We start from the raw sequence: 14717 nt of genomic DNA, 5'->3' as shown, positions 1-14717 counted from the left end.
TCCAAAACTGAACCAGGAAGAAATAGAAAATCTTAATAGACCATCACAAGCACAGAAATTGAAACTATAATCAGAAATCTTCCAGCAAACAAAAGCCCAGGTCCAGACGGCTTCACAGCTGAATTCTACCAAAAATTTAGAGAAGAGCTAACACCTATCCTACTAAAACTCTTCCAGAAAATTGCAGAGGAAGATAAACTTCCAAATGCATTCTATGAGGCCACCATCACCCTAATACCAAAACCTGACAAAGATGCCACAAAAAAAGAAAACTACAGGCCAATATCACTGATGAACATAGATGCAAACATCCTTAACAAAATTCTAGCAATCAGAATCCAACAACACATTAAAAAGATCATACACCATGACCAAGTGGGCTTTATCCCAGGGATGCAAGGATTTTTCAATATCTGCAAATCAATCAATGTAATTCACCACATTAACAAATTGAAAAATAAAAGCCATATGATTATCTCAATAGATGCAGAGAAGGCCTTTGACAAAATTCAACATCCATTTATGATAAAAACTCTCCAGAAAGCAGGAATAGAAGGAACATACCTCAACATAATAAAAACTATATATGACAAACCCACAGCAAACATTATCCTCAATGGTGAAAAATTGAAAGCATTTCCCCTAAAGTCAGGAACAAGACAAGGGTGCCCACTCTCACCACTACTATTCAACATAGTTCTGGAAGTTTTGGCCACAGCAATCAGAGCAGAAAAAGAAATAAAAGGAATCCAAATTGGAAAAGAAGATGTAAAACTCTCACTGTTTGCAGATAACATGATCCTCTACATAGAAAACCCTAAAGACTCCACCAGAAAATTACTAGAGCTAATCAATGAATATAGTAAAGTTGCAGGATATAAAATCAACACACAGAAATCCCTTGCATTCCTATACACTAATAATGAGAAAGTAGAAAAAAGAAATTAAGGAAACAATTCCATTCACCATTGCAACGAAAAGAATAAAATACTTAGGAATATACCTACCTAAAGAAACTAAAGACCTATATATAGAAAATTATAAAAGACTGGTGAAAGAAATCAAAGAGGACACTAATAGATGGAGAAATATACCATGTTCATGGATTGGAAGAATCAATATAGTGAAAATGAGTATACTACTCAAAGCAATCTACAGATTCAATGCAATCCTTATCAAGCTATCAGCGGTATTTTTCACAGAACTAGAACAAATAATTTCACAATTTGTATAGAAATACAGAAAACCTCAAATAGCCAAAGCAATCTTGAGAAAGAAGGATGGAATTGGAGGAATCAACCTGCCTGACTTCAGGCTCTACTACAAAGCCACAGTCATCAAGACAGTATGGTACTGGCACAAAGAGAGAAATATAGATCAATGGAACAAAATAGAAAGCCCAGAGATAAATCCACACACCTATGGACACCTTATCTTCGACAAAGGAGGCAAGAAAATACAATGGATTAAAGACAATCTCTTTAACAAGTGGTGCTGGGAAAACTGGTCAACCACTTGTAAAAGAATGAAACTAGATCACTTTCTAACACCATACACAAAAATAAACTCAAAATGGATTAAAGATCTAAACTCAAGACCAGAAACTATAAAACTCCTAGAGGAGAACATAGGCAAAACACTCTCCGACATAAATCACAGCAGGATCCTCTATGATCCACCTGCCAGAATACTGAAAATAAAAGCAAAAATAAACAAATGGGATCTAACTAAAATTAAAAGCTTCTGCACAACAAAGGAAACTATAAGCAAGGTGAAAAGACAGCCTTCTGAATGGGAGAAAATAATAGCAAATGAAGCAACTGACAAACAGCTAATCTCAAAAATATACAAGCAACTTATGCAGCTCAATTCCAGAAAAATAAATGATCCAATCAAAAAATGGGCCAAAGAACTAAATAGATATTTCTCCAAAGAAGACATATGGATGGCTAACAAACACATGAAAAGATGCTCAACATCACTCATTATCAGAGAAATGCAAATCAAAACCACAGTGAGGTACCATTTCACACCAGTCAGAATGGCAGCGATTCAAAAGACTACAAGCAATAAATGCTGGAGAGGGTGTGGAGAAAAGGGAACCCTCTTGCACTGTTGGTGGGAATGCAAACTAGTACAGCCACTATGGAGAACAGTGTGGAGATTCCTTAAAAAACTGCAAATAGAACTGCCTTATGACCCAGCAATCCCACTGCTGGGCATACATACTGAGGAAACCAGAATTGAAAAAGACATGTGTACCCCAATGTTCATCACAGCACTGTTTATAATAGCCAGGACACGGAAACAACCTAGATGTCCATCAGCAGATGAATGGATAAGAAAGCTGTGGTACATACACAATGGAGTATTATTCAGCCATTGAAAAGAATACATTTGAATCAGTTCTAATGAGGTGGATGAAACTGGAGCCTATTATACAGAGTGAAGTAAGCCAGAAAGAAAAACACCAATACAGTATACTAACACATATATATGGAATTTAGAAAGATGGTAATGATAACCCTGTATGTGAGACAGCAAAAGAGACACAGATGTATAGAATGGACTTTTAGACTCTGTGGGAGAGGGAGAGGGTAGGATGATTTGGGAGAATGGCATTGAAACATGTATACTATCAGGTAAGAAATGAATCACCAGTCTATGGTCGATACAGGACACAGGAGGCTTGGGGCTGGTGCACAGGGATGATCCAGAGAGATGATATGGGGTGAGAAGTGGGAGGGGGGTTCAGGATTGGGAACTCATGTAAACCCGTGGCTGATTCATATCAATGTATGGCAAAACCAATACAGTATTGTAAAGCAAAATAAAGTTAAAAAAAAAAAAAAAAGTGGATCACAGACCTAAAATGCAAGGTAAAAGTATAAGCCTTCTGGGAGATAAGAGAGGAGAACATATTTATGATATCTGGATAAGCAAAGACTTCCCAGACAAGACAAAAAAAGACACTAATGATAGAAAGAAAACAAATTGATAAACTGTATGTCACTAAGACTTAAAGTTTCTACAAGTTGAAAATATTGTTAAGAAAGCAAAAAAGGAAGCCATGCAGAAAATGCATTCAATATATAAATGAAACAAAGGGCTGAATCTAGAATGAAGATCTACCATACTCACTGATAAAAAGATAATATGTTTTTTTTAATGGGCAAAAGACATGAACTGATACTTCACAAAAGGATATACCAGAATAGCCAATAGGTACCTATTGTCCATGAGTCACTAACTGCAAGTAAAACTACAGTGAGAATGTAACACAGCTTTGTCAAGTGCAGTTATCTTCCTTTTAAGTATTTGACTGTTAATTAGAAAAATCGTGTGGAGTTACAGTCATTCCTCCAATGAAAAGCATATTTCACTAATATTAAACTTGTTTTTGCTATTCTATTTCCATGTTTTTTGGAATAATGTTTGATTTTAATTCCAAATTATGCTATAAAATTTTAAAATACATTTTGCAGAGTAATTAAACTCCACATATATAATACCAACAACTGAACTGATAATAATATAAACAGTTATCAAAGTCAAATTCCCTGGGGGTTCTCAGTTCTTTGGCTAGATCCCCAGGTTGGGAAACCTGTTGTAGACCCTAGAACTTTTGCAACAGTATGGGAACTTCTTTGTCTATTACTGTTCTCAAGTTTGTGGGTCACCTGCTCGGCAGCTCTATACTGGAGCTAATGGTGGCCTCCTCAAAGCTAGTGGAGGTGATGGAATCCGGTTGAGTTATTTCAAATCCTAAAAGATGATGCTGTGAAAGTACTGCACTCAACATGCCAGCAAATTTGGAAAACTCATCAGTGGCCACAGGACTGGAAAAAGTCAGTTTTCATTCCAAGCCCAAGGAAAGGCAATGCCAAAGAATGTTCAAACTACCACACAATTGCACTCATTTCACATGCTGGCAAAGTAATGCTCAACATTCTCCAAGCTAGGCTTCAACAGTACGTGAACCAAAAACTTCCAGACGTTCAAGCTGGATTTAGAAAAGGCAGAGGAACCAGAGATCAAATCGCCAACATCTGTTGGATCATCGAAAAAGCCAGAGAATTTAGACAAACATCTACTTCCACTTCATTAACTATGCTCAAGCCTTTGACTGTGTGGATCACAACAAACTGTGGAAAATTCTTCAAGAGATGGGAATACCAGACCACCTGACCTGCCTCCTGAGAAATCCGTATGCAGGTCAAGAAGCAACAGTTAGAACTGGACATGGAACAATAGACTGGTTCCAAATTGGGAAAGGAGTACATGAACGCTGTGTATTGTCACCCTGCTTATCTAACTTATAGGCACAGTCCATCATGCGAAATGCCAGGCCAGACAAAGCACAAGCTGGAATCAAGACTGCCAGGAGAAATATCAATAACCTCAGATATGCAGATGACACCACCCTTATGACAGAAAGCAAACAGTAATTAAAGAGCATCTTGATGAACGTGAAAGAGAAGAATGAAAAAATTTGGATTTAGAAAAGGCAGAGGAACCAGAGATCAAATTGTCAACATTCACTGGATCATCAAAAAAGAAAGAGACTTCCCGAAAAACATCTACTTCTGCTTTATTCACTACACTAAAGCCTTTGTGTGGATCACAGCAAACTGTGGAAAATTCTTAAAGGGAACACCAGACCACCTGACCTGCCTCCTGAGAAATCTGTATGCAGGTCAAGAAGCAACAGTTAGAACTGGACATGGAACAATAGACTGGTTCCAAATTGAGAAAGGAGTACGTCAAGGCTGCATATTGTCACCCTGCTTATTTAACTTATATGCAGAGTACATCATGAGAAACGCTGGGCTAGATGAAGCACAAGCTGAAATTAAGATTGCTGGGAGAAATATCAATAACCTCATATGCAGATGACACCACCCTTATGGGAGAAATTGGAGAACTAAAGAGCCTCTTGATGAAAGTGAAAGAAGAGAGGGAAAACGTTGGCTTAAAACTCAACATTCAGAAAACTAAGATCATGGCATCTGGTGCCACCACTTCATGGCAAATAGGTGAGGAAACAGTGGAAACAGTGTCAGACTTAATTTTGGGGGGCTCCAAAATCACTGCAGATGGTGATTGTACCCTTGAAATTAAAAGACACTTGCTCCTTGGAAGAAAAGTTATGACATAGACAGCATATGAAAAAGCAGAGACATTACTTTGCCAACAAAGGTCTGTTTAGTCAAGGCTACGGTTTTTCCAGTAGTCACGTACAGATGTGAGAGTTGGTAAAAAGAAAGCTGAGCTCAGAAGAATTGATGCTTTTGAACTGTCGTGTTGGAAAAGACTCTTGAGAGTCCCTTGGACTGCATGGAGATCCAACCAGTCCATCCTAAAGGAAGTAAGTCCTGAATATTCATTGGAAGAACTGATGCTGAAGCTGCATCTCCAATACTTTGGCCATCTGATGTGAAGAACTTATTTATTGGAAAAAACCCTGAGGCTGGGAATGATTGAAGGCGGAAGAAGAAGGGGATGACAGAGGATGAGATGGCTGGATGGCATCACTGACTCAATGGACACGAGTTGGAGTAAACTCCGGGAGTTGGTGATGGACAGGGAGGCCTGGCACGCTGTAGTCCATGAGGTCACAGAGTTGGGCATGACTGAGAGACTGAAGTGAACTGAACTGATATAGACTGTAACATATATTCAGATTTCAGATTTGCTGAAATATAGAAAAATACATGCCTCAAATTGGTCAAATATAGTAGTTCCATATCTATATAGATCATAGTGAGTCTGAAAGACTTGAAGAAGTAATCTTAAACAGAGAAAGTAAAAGACTACCAACAAAAAGTGATTGATGACAGTTTAATTACAATAATAGAAAACTGAAGACAAGGGAATATGCGCTTCAGAACATCCAGGAGAAAAACAACTGTCAACCAAATCCAGAAATCAGTCATGAGTAAAAGCAAAATAAACAAGTTACTAAACAAAAACTGAGAAAGCTTACTCCCACCATAGCCATCTTAAAGGAACTTTATCTAAGTTATATAGTTTGGGAAGAGTGGTAAAGCCAAACAAGTATGTTGCTGAATCCAAATAAACACTGACTAAAAACACAGCAATTAAAATATATAAATTGGATGGTTAAAAAAAAAGGAAATACTAGGCAACAAAAGCATACAAAATGAGAGAGGTTTACTGGATTAAATGATTCTAAGGTTCTTTTTCGAGAAGAAGGTAGGGACGTGTACTTGACTATAATTTAAGTCAACTGTGTATTTTAAAATGCAGTAGTAACCATTAATGTGAAGAAGAACAGAGAAAACTCCATCAACTGGAAATCAGACACAAGAAAAAAATAGAAAGCTTGAAATAATATCAAATTGATGAATGGAAATGTATGTGATCAAAATTAGTATAATAGACAAACATCTGATCAGAAGACAGATTCTCAGATTATACATTTAAAAATAAATTGTGCATATGACCTACGCATATGTGCACATTTAATTTGCTAAAAGAAGATACTGCCCAGGGGAGAGGGAAAGACAAAAAGAATTTACTTTTCAAGAAAATGTGCTGGGACAACTGGTAATCCATATGAGAAAAAAAATGAAATTGGATTTCAATGGCACATCACAAGCAAAAATCAACGCCAAATAGATGAAACACCTCCATGTGAAGAACAACTTTAAAACTCTTGCTAGACAACACAGAAAAACATCTTTATGTCTTCAGCCTATAAAAAAGGATTTTTCAAACAAAAAGAAGAAACAATAAAGGAAACTTTTGATTTTTACATCTGTTTCTCAAAGACAGCAGAAACAAAGGAAATCCTACTGATCAATAGGAAAAAGAAAAAGACGTTAAAACAGTGGGCAAAGGATAAGGCTATCTGCAGAACAAGCAATATCAATATCAAAAATGGAAAAAAGATGATAGGTATGCAATCCCACTAGAAATTCAAATTCAAATCTCAAGATAATACAATTTCATAGTTACAAGACTGGCAAAAATTAGAAGGTCAACATCTGACAACATCAAGTGTCAATAAAGTAGTGAAGTTAAACTCTCAGGGAATGCTGATGGAAATGTAATTTGGTACAACCACTTTGGGGAAAATGTGGCAGTAACTAGTTGAGTAAAATGATGTGCACAGTCCTGGCACCAAGCTGCGCTTCTCCCAAGTCACCATTTAGCATTATTTTTCAAAGGCAGATTACAACCAGTTTTTCATTAGTCAAGAAATCAATTCAGGGATGTCACAGGTGGCTCAGTGGTAAAGAATTCTCTTGCAATGTAGGAGATGCAGGAGACATGGGTTCTATCCCTGTATTGGGAAGATCCCCTGGAGAAGGAAACAGCAACCCACTCCAGTATTCTTGCCTGGGAAATCCCATGGGCAGAGAAGCCTAGTGGGCTACAGTTCATGGGATCGCAAAGAGTCAGATACGACTGAGCATGCATGCACTATGTAAATTTTATTTATTAACATAGACTACGGCCAAAACTGTCTGAAAGCCACTGTCCAAGGGAAACTGTTATAATTATGCACAAAAAGAAACATACAAAAATATTATTTCTTAACAATAAAAATTAGAAATATTATCCAAAAACAGAAGAATAAATATTTAATCATAATCATACAGTCAGATACTATATAACAATGAAAATTAGTGAACTGGAGTGATAGGTATCAACACATATAAATCTCAAAGCATAATAAAAGTAACTCACAGAAGATATGTACTGTTTGATAAAACCATTTACAGAAGACTTAAAAGCATGCAAAATAATTACTTCATTATTTAGGGATATATATGGGATTGTTTGGGAATATATACAGGAAACAGCAACAGACATGCATAGAAATAAACACCAAATTCATAATTGTGGTTATGTCTGCAAAGGAGGGAGGGAATGTGTTGGGGGAGGGCTACAGAGTAGGTCTCAACTATATTTAAAAGGCTTTTATTTAAATTCATTGGTTGACACACAAATGTTGGTAATCTTATTTCCTATTCTTTGGGAATGTTTGAAATGTTTCATAGTTCTTTGAAAGGGAAAGATATACAAATCAAAAAGATATTTGCTTAGAAACTTATAAAATTTCCATGAAAAAGATCAGAGAATTGAATACAACTACACTGTATTAAATAATCATAAGGGATTTGATTTAGGTCATACTTGAATGGTCTAGTGGTTTTCCCTGCTTTCTTCAATTTCAGTCTGAATTTGGCAATAAGGAGCTCATGTGAGCCACAGTCAGCTCCCGGTCTTGTTTTTGCTGACTGTATAGAGCTTCTCCATCTTTGGCTGCAAAGAATATAATCAATCTGATTTCAGTGTTGACCACCTGGTGATGTCCATGTGCAGAGTCTTCTCTTGTGTTGTTGGAAGAGGGTGTTTGCTATGACCAGTGCATTCTCTTGGCAAAATTCTATTGGCCTTTGCCCTGCTTCATTCTGTATTCCAAGGCCAAATTTGCCTGTTACTCCAGGTGTTTCTTGACTTCCTACTTTTGCATTCCAGTCCCCTAGAATGAAAAGGACATCCTTTTGGGGTGTGAGTTCTAAAAGGTCTTGTAGGTCTTCATAGAACCATTCAACTTCAGCTTCTTCAGCATTACTGGTGGGGCACAGACTTGGATTACCGTGATATAGAATGGTTTGCTTTGGAAACGAACAGAGATCATTCTGTCGTTATTTAGACTGCATGCAAGTACTGCATTTCGGACTCTTTTGTTGACCATGATGGCTACTCCATTTCTTCTAAGGAATTCCTGCCCGCAGTAGTAGATACAATGGTCATCTGAGTTAAATTCACCCATTCCAGTCCATTTTAGTTTGCTGATTCCTAAAATGTCGACGTTCACTCTTGCCAGCTCCTGTTTGATCACTTCCAATTTGCCTTGATAAATGAACCTAATATTCCAAGTTCCTATGCAATATTGCTCTTTATAGCATCGGACCTTGCTTCTATCACCAGTCACATCCACAACTGGGTATTGTTTTTGCTTTGGCTCTATCCCTTCATTCTTTCTGGAGTTATTTCTCCACTGATCTCCAGTAGCATATTGGGCACCTACTGACCTGGGGAGTTCCCCTTTCAGTATCCTATCATTTTGCCTTTTCATATTGTTCATGTTGAGCTATTTCAAAACCTGAAAGATGGTGCTGTGAAAGTGCTGCACTCAATATGCCAGGAAATTTGGAAAACTCAGCAGTGGCCACAGGACTGGAAAAGGTCAGTTTTCATTCCAAGCCCAAAGAAAGGCAATGCCAAAGAATGCTCAGACTACCACACAATTGCACTCATCTCACACGCTGGTAAAGTAATGCTCAAAATTCTCCAAGCCAGGCTTCAGCAAAATGTGAACCATGAACTTCCAGATGTTCAAGCTGGTTTTAGAAAAGGCAGAGGAACCAGAGATCAAATTGCCAACATCCAATGGATCATCGAAAAAGAAAGAGAGTTCCAGAAAAACATCTATTCCTGCTTTATTGACTATGCCAAAGCCTTTGACTGTGTGGATCACAATAAACTGTGGAAAATTCTGAAAGACATGGGAATACCAGGTGGTCTACCTGACCTGCCTCTTGAGAAACCTATATGCAGGTCAGGAGGCAACAGTTAGAACTGGACATGGAACAACAGACTGGTTCCAAATAGGAAAAGGAGTACGTCAAGGCTGTATATTGTCACCCTGCTTATTTAACTTATATGCAGAGTACATCATGAGAAATGCTGGGCTGGAAGAAGAATGAACTGGAATTAAGATTGCCGGGAGAAATATCAATAACCTCAGATATGCAGATGACACCACCCTTATGGCAGAAAGTGAAGAGGAACTCCAAAAGCAAAAAAGTTGGCTTAAAGCTCAACATTCAGAAAACTAAGATCATGGCATCTGGTTCCATCACTTCATGGGAAATAGATGGGGAAACAGTGGAAACAGTGTCAGACTTTATTTTTCTGGGCTCCAAAATCACTGCAGATGGTGACTGCGGCCATGAAATTAAAAGATGCTTACTCCTTGGAAGAAAAGTTTTGACCAATCTATACAGCATATTGAAAAGCAGAGACATTACTTTGCTAATGAAGGTCCGTCTAGTCAAGGCTATGGTTTTTCCTGTGGTCATGTATGGATGTGAGAGTTGGACTGTGAAGAAAGCTGAGCGCCGAAGAATTGATGCTTTTGAACTGTGGTGTTGGAGAAGACTCTTGAGAGTCCCTTGGACTGCAAGGAGATCCAACCAGTCCATTCTGAAGGAGATCAGTCCTGCGTATTCATTGGAAGGAACGATGCTGAAGCTGAAACTCCAGTACTTTGGCCACCTGATGTGAAGAGTTGACTCATTGGAAAAGACCCTGATGCTGGGAGGGATTGGGGGCAGGAGGAAAAGGGGACAACATAGGATGAGATGGCTGGATGGCATCACCGACTCGATGGACAGTAGTTTGAGTGAACTCTGGGAGTTGGTGATGGACAGGGAAGCCTGGGGTGCTGCGATTCATGGGGTTGCAAAGAGTCGGACACGACTGAGTGACTGAACTGACCTGAACTGACACTGTATTATATAGTCATTGGTTTTTTATTGTATTAAATTCTTTTTTACACTGAAATTATCAGTAAAGGCAGTTTCTGATAACATGGTAAAGTAGGTGATGCATTTATTTCATCTCCTTCCCAAGATTCAATGGGTGAAACAAACAAAATAAAGAAAATGAGCAATTCCACAGAAAATGTTAAAAAAAAAGTTATTAATAGAGCAACACTTTTGATGAAATTTCAGGAAGCTGAAAAGCAGATGGATGTTATTGGAGATAATCTTGAACAATGAAAACTGCAGCTCAGAACTGGCCGGAGAGATGCTGCACTGCAAACGTGGCAATTCTCTCCATGAGAATGCCAACTACCACTCTCAGAGTCAGCACAAACAAAACACAGGCATGCACTACGAACAGCTATGACTAATCAAGTAGATGTATAATTAAAGATGTGTCTACTAAACAGCTATTCCTGGAACACCAACAAACCCACTGCCCTCCAAGCCCACTCCCACTCCTGCCATGCACACACACAATCATGTACAGAGCAGCTCTCTGAAGAAATCCTCAGCTAGAGCCTCAGGATCTGTTTCTAACAAAACAGAGACTAAAGGAAGGATGGAGAGCATGGGTGTTTTATCTATCAGTTCAGTCAGTCAGTCAGTTCAGTCACTCATTCGTGTCCGAATCTTTGCAACCCCATGAATTGCAGCACGCCAGGCCTCCCTGTCTATCACCAACTCCCGGAGTTCACTCAAACTCACGTCGATCGAGTTGGTGATGCCATCCAGCCATTTCATTCTCTGTCAACCCCTTCTCCTACCACCAATCCCTCCTAGCATCAGCGTCTTTTCCAATGAGTCAACTCTTCACATGAGGTGGTCAAGAATTAGAGTTTCAGTTTTAGTATCAGTCCTTCCAATGAACACCCAGGACTGATCTCCTTTAGGATGGACTGGTAGGATCTCCTTGCAGTCCAAGGAACTCTCAAGAGTCTTCTCCAACACCACAGTTCAAAAGCATCAATTCTTTGGCACTCAGCTTTCTTCACAGTCCAACTCTCACATCCATACATGACCACAGGAAAAACCATAGCCTTGACTAGACGGACCTTAGTCGGCAAAGTAATGTCTCTGCTTTTCAATATACTATCTAGCTTGGTTATAACTTTAATTCCAAGGAGTAAGTGTCTTTTAATTTCATGGCTGCAATCATCATCTGCAGTATTTTTGGAGCCCCCCCCAAAAAAGTCTGACACTGTTTCCACTGTTTCCCCATCTATTTGCCATGAAGTGATGGGACCAGGTGCCATCCATGATCTTAGTTTTCTGAATGTTGAGCTTTAAGCCAACTTTTTCACTCTCCTCTTTCACTTTCATCAAGAGGCTCCTTAGTTCTTCTTCACTTTCTGCCATAAGGGTGGTGTCATCTGCATATCTGAGGTTATTGATATTTCTCCCGGCAATCTTGATTCCAGCTTGTGCTTCTTCCCGCCCAGCGTTTCTCATGATGTACTCTACATAGAAGTTAAATAAGCAGGGTGACAATATACAGCCTTGACGTACTCCTTTTCCTATTTGGAACCAGTCTGTTGTTCCATGTCCAGTTCTAACTGTTGCTTCCTGACCTGCATATAGGTTTCTCAAGAGGCAGGTCACGTGGTCTGGTATTCCCATCTCTTTCAGAATTTTCCACAGTTTATTGTGATCCACACAGTCAAAGGCTTTGGCATAGTCAATAAAGCAGGAATAGATGTTTTTCTGGAACTCTCTTTCTTTTTCGATGATCCATTGGATGTTGGCAATTTGATCTCTGGTTCCTCTGCCTTTTCTAAAACCAGCTTGAACATCTGGAAGTTCATGGTTCACATTTTGCTGAAGCCTAGCTTGGAGAATTTTGAGCATTACTTTACTAGCGTGTGAGATGAGTGCAATTGTGCGGTAGTTTGAGCATTCTTTGGCATTGCCTTTCTTTGGGCTTGGAATGAAAACTGACCTTTTCCAGTCCTGTGGCCACTGCTGAGTTTTCCAAATTTCCTGGCATATTGAGTGCAGCACTTTCACAGCATCATCTTTCAGGATTTGAAATAGCTCAGCCAGAATTCTATCCCTTCTACTACCTTTGTTCATAGTGATGCTTTCTAAGGCCCACTTGACTTCACATTCCAGGATGTTTGGCTCTAGGTGAGTTATCACACCATCGTGATTATCTGGGTTGTGAAGCTCTTTTTTGTACAGTTCTTCTGTGTATTCTTGCCACCTCTTCTTAATATCTTCTGCTTCTGTTAGGTCCAGACCATTTCTGTCCTTTATCGAGCCCATCTTTGCATGAAATGTTCCCTTGGTGTCTCTAATTTTCTTGAAGAGATCTCTAGTCTTTCCCATTCTGTTGTTTTCCTCTATTTCTTTGCATTGATCGCTGAAGAAGGCTTTCTTATATCTCCTTGCTATTCTTTGGAACTCTGCATTCAGATGCTTATATCTTTCCTTTTCTCCTTTGCTTTTCACTTCTCTTCTTTTCACAGCTATTTGTAAGGCCTCCTCGGACAGCCATTTTGGTTTTTGCAATTCTTTTCCATAGGGATGGTCTTGATCCCTGTCTCCTGTACAATGTCATGAACCTCCATCCATAGTTCATCAGGCACGCTGTCTAGCAGATCTAGACCCTTAAATCTATTTCTCACTTCCACTGTATAATCATAAGGGATTTGATTTAGGTCATACCAGAATGGTCTAGTGGTTTTCCCTACTTTCTTCAAGTTAAGTCTGAATTTGGCAATAAGGAGCTCATGATCTGAGCCATAGTCAGCTCCTGGTCTTGTTTTTGCTGACTGCATAGAGCTTCTCCATCTTTGGCTGCAAAGAATATAATCAATCTGATTTCGGTGTTGACCGTCTGGTGATGTCCATGTGCAGAGTCTTCTCTTGTGTTGTTGGAAGAGGGTGTTTGCTATGACCAGTGAGTTCTCTTGGCAAAATTCTACTAGCCTTTGCCCTGCTTCATTTTGTATTCCAAGGACAAATTTGCTTGTTACCCCAGGTGTTTCTTGACTTCCTACTTTTGCATTCCAGTCCCCTATAATGAAAAGGTCATTTTTGGGGGGTGTTAGTTCTAAAAGGTCTTGTAGGTCTTCATAGAACCATTCAACTTCAGCTTCTTCAGCATTACTGGTTGGGGCATAGGCTTGGATTAGTGTGATACTGAATGGTTTGCTTTGGAAACGAACAGAGATCATTCTGTCATTTCTGAGATTGCATCCAAGTACTGCTTTTCGAACTCTTTTGTTGACCATGATGGCTACTCCATTTCTTCTAAGGAATTCCTGCCCGCAGTAGTAGATATAATGGTCATCTGAGTTAAATTCACCCATTCCAGTCCATTTTAGTTCACTGATTCCTAGAATGTCAACATTCACTCTTGCCATCTCCTGTTTGATCACTTCCAATTTGCCTTGATTCATGGACCTGACATTCCAGGTTCCTATGCAATATTGCTCTTTACAGCATCGGACCTTGCTTCTATCACCAGTCACATCCACAACTGGGTATTGTTTTTGCTTTGGCTCTATCCCTTCATTCTTTCTGGAGTTATTTCTCCACTGATCTCCAGTAGCATATTGAGCATCTACCAACCCAGGGAGTTTCCCTTTCAGTATCCTATCATTTTGCCTTTTCATACTTTTTACGGGGTTCTCAAGGCAAGAATACTGAAATGGTTTGCCACTCCCTTCTCCAGTGGAGAAGACAGAATGTGGTCCACTGGAGAAGGGAATGGAAACAACTTCAGTATTTTTGCCTTGAGAACCCCACAAACAGTTTTATCTATGGAGATGTTTAATAACCGTCACAGCAGAACCAGAAGGGGAAGAGGAATGGCAATTTCAGCTGGCACAAAAGATACTGAGGTCCTTCTTATTCCTCCTCCCTGCCCTCACAAAGTAGTTTTTCCTATTTTGATAGTTACACAGTGAGCCTGCCTGTCATCCACTCACTCTAAGGGGAAGTCTGCCAATGTGTGGGAATCAGCAACTTACACAAATCTAGTGATCATTCTAGGGAGAGACTTATGGTTAAAAAGACCTATTCAGCTGTAGAGGAGAGTCAGCCATGCCTTAACATGGTCCTTCATTTAAGAATTACCAGTCACTGTGGAAAATCAAAACCATGAGAAAAAACAAAGCAAAAAAA

The 14717-nt window shown here is 39.2% G+C and overlaps 1 protein-coding gene across 1 annotated transcript in view; it reads right to left on the bottom strand.

Moving 5' to 3' along the window:
* The window catches only part of LRRC49 (leucine rich repeat containing 49), a 154117-nt gene that overhangs the window by 106675 nt on the left and 32725 nt on the right, over positions 1–14717 (bottom strand). The window lies entirely within an intron of this gene.

Source organism: Budorcas taxicolor, chromosome 10 (assembly GCF_023091745.1).
Source record: "Budorcas taxicolor isolate Tak-1 chromosome 10, Takin1.1, whole genome shotgun sequence".
NCBI lineage: Eukaryota > Metazoa > Chordata > Mammalia > Artiodactyla > Bovidae > Budorcas > Budorcas taxicolor.
Note: the sequence above shows the minus strand (reverse complement) of the source record. Positions and strands in the feature narration are given on the sequence as shown.